This window comes from Phascolarctos cinereus, unplaced genomic scaffold (genome assembly GCF_003287225.1).
Source record: "Phascolarctos cinereus isolate Bilbo 61053 unplaced genomic scaffold, phaCin_HiC Scaffold_3;HRSCAF=262, whole genome shotgun sequence".
Taxonomy (NCBI): Eukaryota; Metazoa; Chordata; class Mammalia; order Diprotodontia; family Phascolarctidae; genus Phascolarctos; species Phascolarctos cinereus.
In genome coordinates, this window is record NW_027555736.1 from 213,002,694 (window position 1) to 213,017,141 (window position 14,448).

The following is a 14,448-nucleotide window of genomic DNA, read 5'->3' on the forward strand; positions in this document are numbered from 1 at the left end:
TCTGCTCCTTTACCATGGTCCCTGCTAAGTCTTGTGTGATCTGGACTGTGATTCTATTGTATTTAAATGGTTTCTTTCTGGCTGTTGGTAGTACTTTCTCCCTAATGTGGGAGCTCTGGCATTTTAATATAATATTACTGAGAGTTTTTATTTGAGGATTTCTTTCAGAAGATGATTGGTGGATTATCTTAATTTCTATTTTGCCTTCTAAGGCTAAATCTGGGCAGTTTTCCTTTACAATGTCTTCACATATGATGTCTAGACTCTTTTTTTTATCATAGATTTCAGGAAGTCCAACAATTCTTACATTATCTCTCCTTGAATTATTTTTCCTATCAGATGTTTTTCTGATATTTCATATTTTCTTTTATTTTCATTCTTTTGATTTTGTTGTATTGTTTCCTAATGTTTCATGGACTCATTAGTTTCTGCGTGGCCAATTCTAATTTTTAAGGAATTATTTGCTTCAGTGAGCTTTTCTACCATTTTTCCATTGAGCCAGTTTTGTTTTTTATGGGAATTAATTTCTTTAGTATTTTTGTGCCTTTTTTTAACCAAGCTATTAAATTTATTTTCATAATTTTCTTGCATTGCTCTCATCTCTTTCCCCAATTTTTCCTCTTTCACTAATGTGATTTTTAAAATCTCTTTGGGTTTTTTTTTAAATAATATTTTACTTTAGCAATTCTAGGAATTCTTATTAGGCATGTGTCCAATCTGCTTTTTTTTTTTCCTCTGAAGATTTACTTTTAGATGATTTCAGGCCATTGTCTTCTGAATTAGTGTCTATATTCTTTGTATTAGCTTTTTGTGCTCTGGTTCTTTTTTGTTGTTGTGTTGCTTGCTCATTTTTCTACCCTAATTCTTAACTTTGGACTTTGTGTTAGAGTTGGGCTTTGCTTGCCTGAGGGGGTAAGTTAGTATCCCAAACTTCAGGATTGTTTGCCTTTTTAGTTTCACTGCTTCTTCTGGCAGCTTGTTGGTAGTTAGCACTTTCAGTGTGGTGTGATTCTATGAGAAGTGTAATTACTGCTCTCTTACTCTGTGTTCTGGTCCTTATGTAAGTAGAACCTTTGCTCCCTTGCAATATTAAGTACTCCTCTCCAACCTGGAACTGTAATCCAGAATTGGCAATGGAGTTATCAAATGGTGCCCAGTCTTGCACCCAGTGCTAGCTCAGGGATCTCCTGTCATCCCTTTCTGACAAGGTGGTCAATCCCCTTATTATCTCTGCATGGTGAGCATTCCTGGTACCAGTTCTACTGCTGCTACTGCAGTTGCTGCCATCTCCAAGCACTGCGATGTACAACATTGTATTCCAGGCCAGCCCCCACAATAAGCATTTCCTTTTGTTCCCATAAATTGTCCTGGGATAGAAAAATGTCTCATTGACCTTTTGCTGATGATACTACTTAAGTGTTTGATTTAAAGCATTATTTTAAAGTTGTTTAGAGAAGAATGTTGGGAGACCTCTACTAGAAATACAACCTTTACTTCTCTATTTTGTCTCTGCCTTCATAAAATTCTTGAAAAACCTTAGTGAAAATAAATCAATTGCTTCCAGAGGCAGCCAATGCCATTTTGAACAGATTTGATTATTAGGTTTTCCTATTGAACTGAAACTTATTATATTCATACCAGTGTTCTGATTTGTTATGACCCTTTTAGATCCTGGCTCTGTTACCCAGTGTATTAGCTATTAAGTGTTTTGGTAAAATCTGGGCAAACTACATCTACAGTAAATATTCTTCTGATCTATGAATTTAGTCTAAGCAGAGACAAGTGAGTTTAGATTAAAATACAGTGAAACTCTCTGTAATGAGAGATTCACTACAAAAGAGAAAAAAATGGAATTTAAAACCTGGTGGCAGAGGGAAAATTAATGGAACAAAATTTAAATATAGTGCTACCTCTACGTTTACTCCCTCAAATCATACTGACATAAGCAAGTCAGAAACCAAAAAGGGATGGCTGTTGGATTGATTTTGTGGGACAACCCTTTGGGTGGCTATCCTCCTAATATTCTAGCTTATGAACATCCAACAATATGCTGCTCTTTGGGAATAAGCTAATAGACTCCTTTTTTTCAGAAAGGTATTTGTTCAAATAACATAGCAAGAATTGTAGGGGGGGGGGCAGAGCCAAGATGGCAGAGTGAAAGCAGTGACTTGCTTCAGCTCTCCTCCAAACCCCTCCAAATACTCATAAAAAATGGCTCTAAACAAATTCTGAAGCAGCAGAACCCACAAAAAGACAGAGTGAAACAAATTTCCAGCCCAAGACAGCCTGGATGATTGATCAGAAAGGTGTATCGCCCCGAGCTGGGAGCGCAGCACAGGGCGGCATGGGCGCACAGGCCGCAGCAAACCTGGAGCAGGCCTCAGAGGACTGAATCTTGGGCAGCTGTGGCGGTTTCCAGACTCCTCAGTCCACCAATGCCAAAGACAACTTAGAAGGTCAGTGGGAAAAGTCTGTTTCTCTCGGTGTTCAGAGAGGAAGGCGGGGTTTCAGCTCCATTCCCCAAGAGCATGGCCCTGGGGGGGTGGGGCAGCTGCTTCCTGAGCTTCCGGCCCACAGACTGAGGGGGAATCCAGTGGCTGATCAGAGAGGGACTGCAGGGATCTCTTTGCCAGTGCTGAGGCAGGAATCTCTTGCTTTGCCCATTTGGATCTGGGTAACAGTTCTGAGCGGCAGTGCTGGGGTGAGGAGGAGCGCTGGCGTGGTGGAGCTTGTAGTGGCTGTGGAGAGGAACCCTTCCTCACAGTTACAGGACAGAAAGGAATACTTGTGGTCACAGGCCAGGAAAGAAGTAAACACCTCGCCCCTTATCATACCACCTTGGTAGAACTGAAAATTTACAGGTCCCTACAAGTATCTCTGAAAACAGCTACACAAACCCCTGAAGCTTGGGACAATACATTCTCCACATTGGAAGCAGACTCTTACCTTAACAAAGAGTTTAAAAGTCAAGTAATTGGCTGAGATCATGAGCAAGCAGTGCAAAAAGAGTCAGACCACAGAATCTTACTTTGGTGAAAAAGAAGATCAAAATATACAACCAGAAGAAGACAACAAAGTCAAAGCTCCTACATCCAAAGCCTCCAAGAAAAATATGAATCAGTCCCAGGCCCTGGAAGAGCTCAAAAGGGATTTTGAGAAGCAAGTAAGGGAAGTAGAGGGAAAACTGAGAGTGATGCAAGAAAATCACGAAAAACAAGTCAACAGCTTGCTAAAGGAGACCCAAAAAAATACTGAAGAAAATAACACCTTAAAAAATAGCCTAACCCAAATGGCAAAAGAGGTCCAAAAAGCCAATGAGGAGAAGAATGCCCTAAAAAGCAAAATTGGCCAAATGGAAAAGGAAGTCCAAAAGCTTACTGAAGAAAACACTTCCTTAAAAATTAGAATAGAGCAATTGGAAGATAGTGACTTTATGAGAAATCAAGACACAGTAGAACAAATCCAAAAGAATGAAAAATTAGAAAACAATGTGAAATATCTCATTGGAAAAACAACTGACCTGGAAAAGAGATCCAGGAGAGAGAATTTAAAAATTATTGGACTATCTGAAAGCCATGATCAAAAAAAAGAGCCTAGACATCATCTTTCAAGAAATTATCAAGGAAAACTGCCCTGATATAGTAGAACCAGAGGGCAAAATAGAAATTGAAAGAATCCACAGATCTCCTCCTGAAAGAGATCCCCAAAGGAAAACTCCTAGGAATATTGTAGCCAAATTCCAGAGTTCCCAGGTCAAGGAGAAAATATTACAAGCTGCCAGAAGGAAACAGTTCAAGTACTGTGGAAACACAATCAGGATAACACAAGATTTAGCAGCTTCTACATTAAAGGACCACAGGGCATGGAATATAATATTCCGGAGGGCAAAGGAGATAGGATTACAACCAAGCAAAACTGAGTATAATCGTTCAGGGGAAAAAATGGTCATTCAGTGAAATAGAGGACTTTCAAGCATTCTGATGAAAAGACCAGAGCTGAATAGAAAATTTGACTTTCAAATACAGGACTCAGTGGAACATGAAGAGGTAAACAGGAAAGCGAAATCATAAGAGACGTATTAAGATTGAACTGCTTACATTCCTGCATGGAAAGATGATATTTATAACTCGTGAGAACTTTGTCAGTATTAGGGTAGTTGGAGGAAAAAAAATTATATGTATGTATATGTAGATAGATAGACAGAGGGCATAGGGTGAGTTGAAGATTAAGGGGTCATATCTGGAGAATAAAATTAAGGGATGAGAGAGGATGATACTCGGAGGAGAAAGGGAGAGGTAGAATGGGGTAAATTATCTCACAAACAAAAAAAAACAGAAGAGTCTCTCACAGTGGAAGGGAAACAGGGGAAGGTGAGAGGGAATGAGGGAATCTTATTCTCATAGGATTTGGCTTAAGGAGGGAATAACATAAACACTCAGTTGGGTATGGAAATCTGTCTTACCCTACAGGAAAATAGGGGGAGAAGGGGACAAGAGAGCAGGGGGGTGACAGAGAGGAGGACAGATTGGGAAAGAGTTACCCTCAGAAGCAAATACTTCTGAAGAGGGACAGCATCAAAAGAAAGAATAGAATAGATGGGAGGGCAGGATAGGATTAAGGGAAATAGAGTTAGTTTTTCACATGTCTACTATGGATGTGTTTTGCATAACTGCACATATACAACCTATATTGAGTTGCTTGCCTTTTCAATGAAGGTGGGTGGGGAGGGAGGAAGAGAGAAAATTTGAAACCTAAAGTTTTAAAAACATATGTTTAAAAAAATGTTTTTGCATGCTACTGGGAAATAAGAAATACAGGAAATGGGGTACAGAAGTCTATCCTGCCCTACAGGAAAATAGAAGGGGAAGGGAATAAGAGAAGGGGAGAGAGATAGAGAGGACAGACTAGGGGAAGATATTCAGAATGCATGCCATCTTGGGGTGGGAGAAGGGGGGAGATGGGGTATAAATTTGGAATTCAAAAACTTGTGGGAGTGAATGTTGAAAGCCAAAAATAAATAAATCTATATTAAAAAAATTTTAAAAAAAAGAATTGTAGTGGGAAAAAAATTTCTTCCAAAACATGAAGTGTACTTTTTTCACAAATATGAAGAAAATCTATGGGATGGAGAGAGAGAGAATGAACTTAAGTAAAATGAGAGTGAGACACACATGTAGGTGTTGCCAAGGTAACTCACAAATAATGAAAAGAATGGGTTTCAGTAGCCTTACTTTGTTTTGTTTTGTTTTCCAGAGGGTCAGCAGTAAATTCACTGCAATGCTTGGTCTAATTGTTGGTTTGACTGCTGGGTTGCCTCCCCATGGGGCATGACTCCTGGGGTTCTGAGATGAGCAGTTTACTTTACCATTTGGCACAGCTGATATTGAACTGGACTGAGTCAGTTGTTTGCTAGACAACTGCTGCTAGACTGGGCAAAACAAACCACTTTGCCATGAGGCTATAAAATATATAATTTATTTACATATACATACACATGTATATATATATATATATATACACACACATATCTATCTATCTATACATATATACACATATATATATACACACTATATATATATATATATATATATATGTATATATATATATATGTATATATATATATATATGTATATATATATAATATATATATATATATATATATATATATATACACATATCTGTATATACACAAAATATACACAAACATACAAGGACACATTTGTGTTCACAAGGCACCAAAATTATTTTAGTTCTAGTTTTGTAACAATTTGTTTAATTCTGTATTTCCCTTCTGTTTATTTTGATGTTTGATTTCTGGGGTAGGGGGAAGAGTTCAGGAAAAAAACACCACATGAAACCTACAATAAATCACAGAGGGATGAGGTGGATAGAACTTTATGGGAAGTAGTACAAACCCTCATTGCCTCCCATGGGTAAACACATAGTGATGACTTGCACGTAGAGTGGGATATGTACTCCAGTAAAAGGACAATAGCCACTCAAGGGTCATGCTTATTTAGAGTCTTTATATTAAAAGTTGATGCAACACTAATAGGAGACATTATCACCAATGGGGTGGAGAAAATGGGATGACTTGGACCAGTTGAATGAGAGTATTATATGGATAGCCTAGTTAGGAATGAGGAATGCAGAGCAGAGCTCTAATCAGGAAACTTCATTCTATCTGAGCCACAAGGCAAAGAATGAGGAATTAAGGTAAAAATTGTTCCACTGCAAGCAAGTAGATGGGGGCAGTGCCTGGTTTTCTCTCTGGTTAGGTTTTAGTATAGGAGTATCATGAATTTTCCTTCAGGCTAGTGTCTACCTAGCTTTTACTGGCTGACATTATGTTACTATATTCTTGTAATTTATTTTTTTTTTTAAGAATTTAGATGTTGGGACAGCTAGATGGCAAAGTGGATAGAGCACCACTCCTGGATTTAAGAAGACCTGAGTTCAAATGTGGCCTCAGACACTTGACATTTACTAGCTTATGATCCTGGGCAAGTCACTTCATCCCATTACCTCATCAAAAAAAAATTAGATGTTGATGACATTTGGAAAATATATATTTAATATTGATATTCATTTGTTTTCTATGTTTCTTTTGGTTTAATAGAACTTCCTTGTTTATCTTTTTTTTAGTATATAGAATTTCAGCTTTTGATTTTCATGTTGTCATGAACTAGAATAACATCCAGTGCTCATGGCTGGGCTGTGCAACTACAATAAAAATGACAATATTACTAAAATTTTATACATTATATATATATATATATATATATATATATATATATATATATACATACATACATATATATTATATATATGTGTATACTTTTGATGCTTCTAATTATCAAAGGTATATTTTATTGAACTCTGTAAAGAAATGTTCAAAATCATTTGAAGAAACAAAATATCTAGATTTTAAAGGTAAATGATTAGAAACGATGAAACTTAACAAGTGTATTGAATAAATTATAGGTCATAAGTTACTACAGTGTTTTGACTAGAAGTTAAACACAGCTATTCCCCCATCCCCCAAAAAAGGCCAAGATTACAAAGAAAATAATACTGAGAAGGATACATTTAAGAGGAAATTAGTCACTAAGAAGTGTCAAGACTTTGAATTAGGAGGAGACAAGAAAAGCAATTTTAATTATAGTTAGATCAAGATGTCCAGTTGCAAACTTTATCACTTTGTAATTTCTTAAAAAATATTCAAATATACTATTAAAAAAAAGATATTTGTGGGGAAAACTGAAAGAAGACTTAAAGGAATGAGATTTACACATGTACTTTACACTATATTCCATCATAAATTCTAATTGAAAACATGACCTGGATATTACTGGCCATATTGTTAAAATAGTTAGAAGAGTAGCAAATTATGTAAGTTTCATTGGTATGGGTAAAAGATATATTCTTAACCAAATTAAGGGATTAGACAAAATAAACAATATTGATTCTGTCAAATTGAAATGCTCAAACATGTAATGCAAATAACATAAGAAGGTAAGTAGTTACATGTGAGAAACTAACAACAATACCTTTGTGTCAAAATTCTTGGATAATGTCTTGGTATCCAAGAAAAACAGACAATCATTGAAAAGCATTCTGAAATTATGCAAATAATGTCACTGAAACACCTGTACCTTTTGACTCAGACAATCCTCTACTAGATATACATCCCAAGGAGGTCATTAAGAAAAAGAATGTTCTCAAAATGCACCAAAATATTGAGAGCAGCACTTTTTGTGGTATAGAAGAATTCTGAGCAAAGCAGATACCCATTAACTGAGAAATGACTAAACGTGATATAGTACATGAATGTAATGGTACTTTTTTTAAAAACTTATTCATTTATTTATTTATTATTTATTTATTTATCCATTTATGGTAAGGCAATTGGGTTAAGTGACTTGCCTAGGGTCACACAGCTAGTAAGTGTCAAGTGTTTGGTCTGAGGTTCGATTTGAACTCAGGTCCTCCTGACTCCAGGGCCAGTGCTCTACCCACTGCGCCACCTAGCTCCCCCAATGATACATTAGTTAGATATTTTAAAAAAATACAACCTATGCGACCTGATGCAAATGATGAAAGCAGAGTCACAAAAACTGTATCCAGAATAACTAAAGTAATATAAGCCAGGTCATAATTAGGGCTAATAAAAATGAATCCCATGGAATGGTGGAATTATTTAAATCCACATTGAGTATTTCATTGAGCTGGAACCAATTACGATATTTTACAAGATTATAATTTTGATTAATGTGAATTTGGATACATGAGACCACATCAGAGGATTCATTATGTGAAAGAATTGGGAAGAACAGTCTGCCACAAAACAATTAAAACTAAAAAAAAAATACCAAGAATGTTGCAAAATTACAAAGAAAAAGCATGACCTCAAAGAAAAGATATGTGAAAACACCCCACTCCACAACTACATGTGCACACACACATGCACATACACCCATTCCCACACACAGACTACCCTGCAGAGGTGGAAAGGTACAAACACATGGAATATCATCTATATCTGCAGATTTTTTTTTTGTATTGATGGGTTATGCTGATTTTTTTTCTTCTTGTTCCTTTCCTCTTTAACAACAACAAAAAAAACTTCATCAAATGGCATAGATCTCTAGGAGGGAAGGGACAAAGGAATTGTTGGAAATTTAGATGACATAAAAACATAAACAATCAGCAGGTGATAGAGATAGATAGATAGATAGATAGATAGAGAGAGAGAGAGAGAGAGAGAGAGAGAGAGAGAGAGAGATACATACAAAGAAAACCCAAAGGTATATTCAGCTGGATTATAGAATTCTTTAAATGCTAGACCAAGGAGTTTGATTTTTATCCAATAAGTAAACCAGTGGTGTCAAACTCAAATAAAAAGGGACCACTAATCTACACAGAAAGCACCCACCTTCTGACTTAGTTTTAAAATATAATGTTATCTGTATTTTACTGTATTTTTATTCTGTTAAATATTTCCTAATTACATTTTAATCTGGTTTTGGACCCATCTGACGTAGATAATTTCCAAAGTGACTAGTTGAGGACATACACACTGGTAATTCTTTTTTTAAATTCCGCTATCTTAGAGTAGCACTTGGTATTCTTCTGGGAAAGCTGTGGGTTCTGAACAGATTCTTGCTTATATGCTTGCTTATTGAATGGAGGAATATTATAGCAGAAAATTGAACTCCCAAATCTCAGTATCTTTCACCAACAAGTAATGAAATTAAGTACTTCTATTGTTTTCATGAAATATAAAGATTCTTGCTTCTTGTTCCTTGAGTTAAATAATCAGAAACTTTACACATGACCTGGCTTTGACAAATCCCTCATGTGGGATTATAGATGATGAGCATTAGTTGCCTTTGGGCTAATTCCAGATCGTTCAGTCATATTTTATTATAATTATTATTCTAACTGTTGTTTTAGGTTCTGCTTAGTTTTTCACGCAGTTTACAATTCCCCATTGACTATGATTAAACTGTCTTTCTACCCAAGTGCTTGGACAATTTGCAGAGCGCAGTTTAATGAATAATAATTTTCATAGCCATCTGGCTACAGCCTGAATATTTCTAGAAGTTAACTTCTTTAATCTTAAACTTTATAAAGAAATAATTTAATCAGCTTTCATAATAGCCCATGTAAAGGGATTGTGCATTGCAAAATTCCACTAGGCCACTGATTTGTGTGTGAGTACCACACTTCCACAGTAGCCTGAAAAAGAGACAGATCACTTATATGAATTAAAATCATTGGGGTGGGGAGAGAGGCTAAGTGTTGAGTTCTTTGCAATGGCCTGTTTTGTAAGTTGAAAATTTAAAAACTAAGGGATTAATCTTATCTGCTTGGTTTTTCTCATCAAGATAAGATATAAGTCAATTAATTATAATTTGTGAAATATTAAAAGCTAGGAAGCTTTTGGAGCACATATTATTGATAATTTTCGAAGTCTTCTTCCCATATTTAAAAAATTCACCTTCAAAGATATGGCTGTAGTGGTTTCTCAAGGTGTTTATATGTTCTGTGCTATCTTTTGGAATCAAAATTAATGATAAGGTTCTGGAAATTTATAAATTAGGAAATATAGCATAGGAGTTCTCTAGCATTGATCTTATTTCCTGTCTCCAAAATACAAGAGAGAAAATATCTTTACTCTTATGCGCTAATAGGATGCATATTTTCAATATATAAAAATTGAGTGGTCTATTTGTAATGCAATATATGTGAATGTAAATGAAAAGTAGACATTTTTCTTAAAAATGTGAAAAACTCCACTGTGCTCAAAATGTGATTTTGGTTTATAGGACCAGGAAGGTAAATCTGTAATTTATGATTTCTTATCTATGTCTGAACTATCTATTCATTTGCATATAAATAAAAGTTTTGAAAAATTGTAGAAACCTTAAAAAAAAACAATAAACATATCCCCAAAGATTCTGAATCATATGGTGTGATGATACCTTACATCTTTTATAGTGCTCTTGGACTTTAACATACATAGTCTCATTTGTGTCAAAACAATCTTGTAAATATAAAGGGTATTATTAGCCCATTTTCCAAATGAGGAAACTGATGTTTAGAGACTAAATGCCTAAGGACATGTCACTGCTATAGCATGCTCAAGCAGTCACACCCTGGTGAAACCAGTTTGGGCTAACTTAAATTGAGAGTAACAACAGAACTCAAATCTATCGATGAGGAAGGGACATCCCTACTCCAGCACAAGAAGACTTCACTCAGCAGAATGAAAGGATGAGAACAATTTGTCCAAATGGCCATGAGGGTGACTGAAGCAGGCACTGTGAAGTGCTTAGACCTCGATCAGACATGGAAGACCCAGGTACTCCTCTGCATCTTGGGCCATTGACAGTTTTCTTGGCTTTTATCTTGCCACTGGACTTCAGTGACTCTGGAAGAGAGATTGAAGCTGATCATTTCGTGTGTAATTCTGCCTCCCTTAAATTCAGTTTACATACAAGTCAATATATCCCCTCATGATGTCATTGGTCCTCTTAAAAAATAAAGGATAAGCAACCAGAACACCAGAACTAGGTTGGATTAGGAATTGAATCCAGGAATAAGAAAGAAAAGACTTGGGTTTTAGTATCAATTCTGGTATTCGTGTATTGTATGACTGTTAAGAAAAATTATTTCCCTTCAAGGTTTTGATTTCCTTGTCCAAAAACTGAAGATAAGAATAATGACTTCACCTTGATATTGCGGAGATAATAAAGATGATGAAGATGATTATGGTGATTATTATTATGATCATTATGACTCCCTAAACTCACGGGCCATGATCTTTGTCATGGAAGGACAGGGAGAATGATGAAGCAAGGGAATGTAAATCAAGGTGATATATAATAGGGACACTGTGTACCTTGAGACTGATATGGTATTTATGAAAGTGTGGCTAGTACTCTAAAATATAAATTGATTGAGTTCTGCCAATATCACTGGTTGAATTAGCAACCTGGACATTATGATGCAACTGCTCTTATGAATTTTGTAAATGTATGGGATGTGTATCAATTAAAGTACTAAAGTGATACTTTATACGAATTGATGAAATGATTTTTATAAACTATCTGGAATCATCAAAGATATATAATGTCAAAATAATAATAACTATAACAACAATAATAATAGTAAGCAAGGATGAATGGGGACTGGCACTTCTAAACCTCAAAACTCTACTGTAAAACAGGAATTAATTTAAAAATAGATTTGTAAAGCCATAGGATTATATGCTTTGCCTGCTCACACTATCATGAAAAATATTTTGGAATACAGGACAGTACATTAAATAGTGCTGTTTTATGTTCTGGTATCACAAGAGGACAGGCTGTATTTGAAAAAAATCAATAACCCACTTCCTAGAAATGTTTGAATGTAAATAATGTAGACAATTAAAGTTGTCAAACTACAAGTATATGTGAAATATAAATACTTTTATGGTGTATAAATACCATATTATAGAGAGAAGATTCTGGGAAGATGCTGGAATAGGTCAGAAAATTCCAAACTCTCAAAATTTTCCCCCGTAAAAGAGATAAAATAGCACCTTAGGGTGAAAAAAGTATGAGTGAAAATAAATAAGAATAGGGGCACAACAGGGGTCTTCCTAGGACAATTTGAGAATATCAGAAGAAAAATCCCAGGAAGAGGTGTGATCTCAGTGAAGAGTAAACACCTCTAGGCTAGGGTCTGTGTTAACAAGTAGCAAGCCCCAGCTTTAGCTGGTTTGGAAGACGCCTCTGCCCCAGCCACAAAAGCTTTTACCAACAAGATAGTGAGAAGAGTTGGACATCTGAGCCAGGGAAAATCAAGGGAATCTTTGTTAACAAGGAACGGGTGAGAAGGAACCAGCATATGCCTGGTGGGTGCAGAAGCAGTGGGGCAGGGATTCCTCTGGCTGTGGGCACTTACAGGAGGCTGGAGGCTGGAGGCTTGACTTTGGTTCCAGTCTAAAGGGGAGAACTGAAGACCTGGGGCAAGAGGCATCATCCCACATACCCCAGGGTTAGAGGTGATTACAAAAATTAAGCTATTATTAGCAAAAAGATGGACAGGAAAATGAGAAAGAATCCAACCACAGAAAGTTATTATAGGAATAGAGAAGATAGGAGTTCATCTTCAGAGGAGGATATTAAAGAAAAGAAACCCTCTTCTACCCCAAAGAGTAATGCCAAATGGTCATCCACCCTAAAATAATTTGTAGAAGTACTTTAAAAAGACTTTAAAAATCAAATTAGATACATGGAGGAAAAACTGAAAAAAAAGTAATAAAAATAATCCGAGAAAAACAAGAATATTATTTAAAAAAAGTCAACCAATTGGAAAAAGAAATGCAGAATCTTAAGGAAGAAAATGACACCTTGAAAATTGGAAGTGGGCAAGGCAAAGCCAGTGAAGTTATAAGAGATCAAGAAATAATTAAACAAAATGTGAAGAATGAAAAAATAGAAGAGAAAGTGAAACATCTTAAAAGAAAAACAATTGATTTGGAGAACAGATTTGACGTACAAGAGCCAAGAGAAACAAAAGGGACATACCAAAGACTGAATACAAGGGATTGAATAAGGACAGACCATTTACTTTTTATATATTTAAAATGTAAAACGTACGTCTAAGATTGTCATTAGTAATTGGGTAGTTCGTAAGAAAGATTGGGGTAGACCTGTGCATGATATGACTTTAAAAAGTAAAAGCTTTTAGGAACAGCTAAAAAGAGTAATTATTTTATACAAATGAGTTGCAAGAGGAAGAATCAATACAGAGGAATTAGATGGGGGAGGAGGGCTGGTAGTTCTGGTAACCTGCTTTCATCAGCAATGGGTTTAAGAAAGAACAATACATACACACACAGACACACACACACATATACACATACATACACACATATATACATATATATATATATATATATATATACACATACATATGTGAGCATAAAAGTCTTCTAAATTCAGAAGAAATAAAACATTAAGGGGATAAGGATGGGGGACAGGACAAAGAAAGGATCTATAGAGGGAAGGGTGAGGGAATATAGATTATAGGGGTTATAGAAGGGTGTTTAGATTTATGGGAATGAGAGAATAGTGGAGGAATCCTTGGAAGGAGGTAGGCTAAATAATTGTAGGGCAAGGTAGCTGGTAGAAGTAGAGGAGTCAGGAGGGATAGGAAACAAGAGATATATTCAAACACAAACACAAAGATCAGGAGTAGAATTTATTAGAGGAGGTATATATATATATATATATATATATATATATATATATATATATATATATATATATATATGTATGTATATGTGTGTATGTAAGTATGTATGTGTGTGTGTGTGTGTGTGTGTGTGTGTGTGTGTGTGTGTGTGTGTGTATCTGCACTTAATTGTAGCCTTCTGGAGGAGGGAGAGGAGGAAGGACAAAAAAAGAATGAAGTAAAAAGTTCACAGCAGAGAACAAAAGAAAACTTACAAGGAAGCAAAGAAAGGATAGACACTTCTCAACACAACATGTTGTATTTATCGTTCACACTTACTTGAAATGAAAATTTATCATTACACATTTTGAATCCTCTGTCATGTTCTGCTATGCACATGACATGCTTTTGTCCCCTTTTCTTACTTTACATTTAAGTTCTAATGTTTAAGTTTATGGTATTTTTTTTTCTTTTCTCTATTATATATTTGTGTTCTGGTATTTGAGTCTAAAATAAAATTTAGAAAAAATCCAAAAAAATACTATAAGATAACAAAATTCAGAACAAAACTAATCAGTTGTAGGCAAAGACTTTATACTCTATCTTGTCAATAATAAACTGCTCCAAATTACTCGATATATTTAAAATAAATCCAGAACAATTATAAGAAAAATGTTCATCACCAATTTACTTAATTTAAAATTAATTTAGATGAAA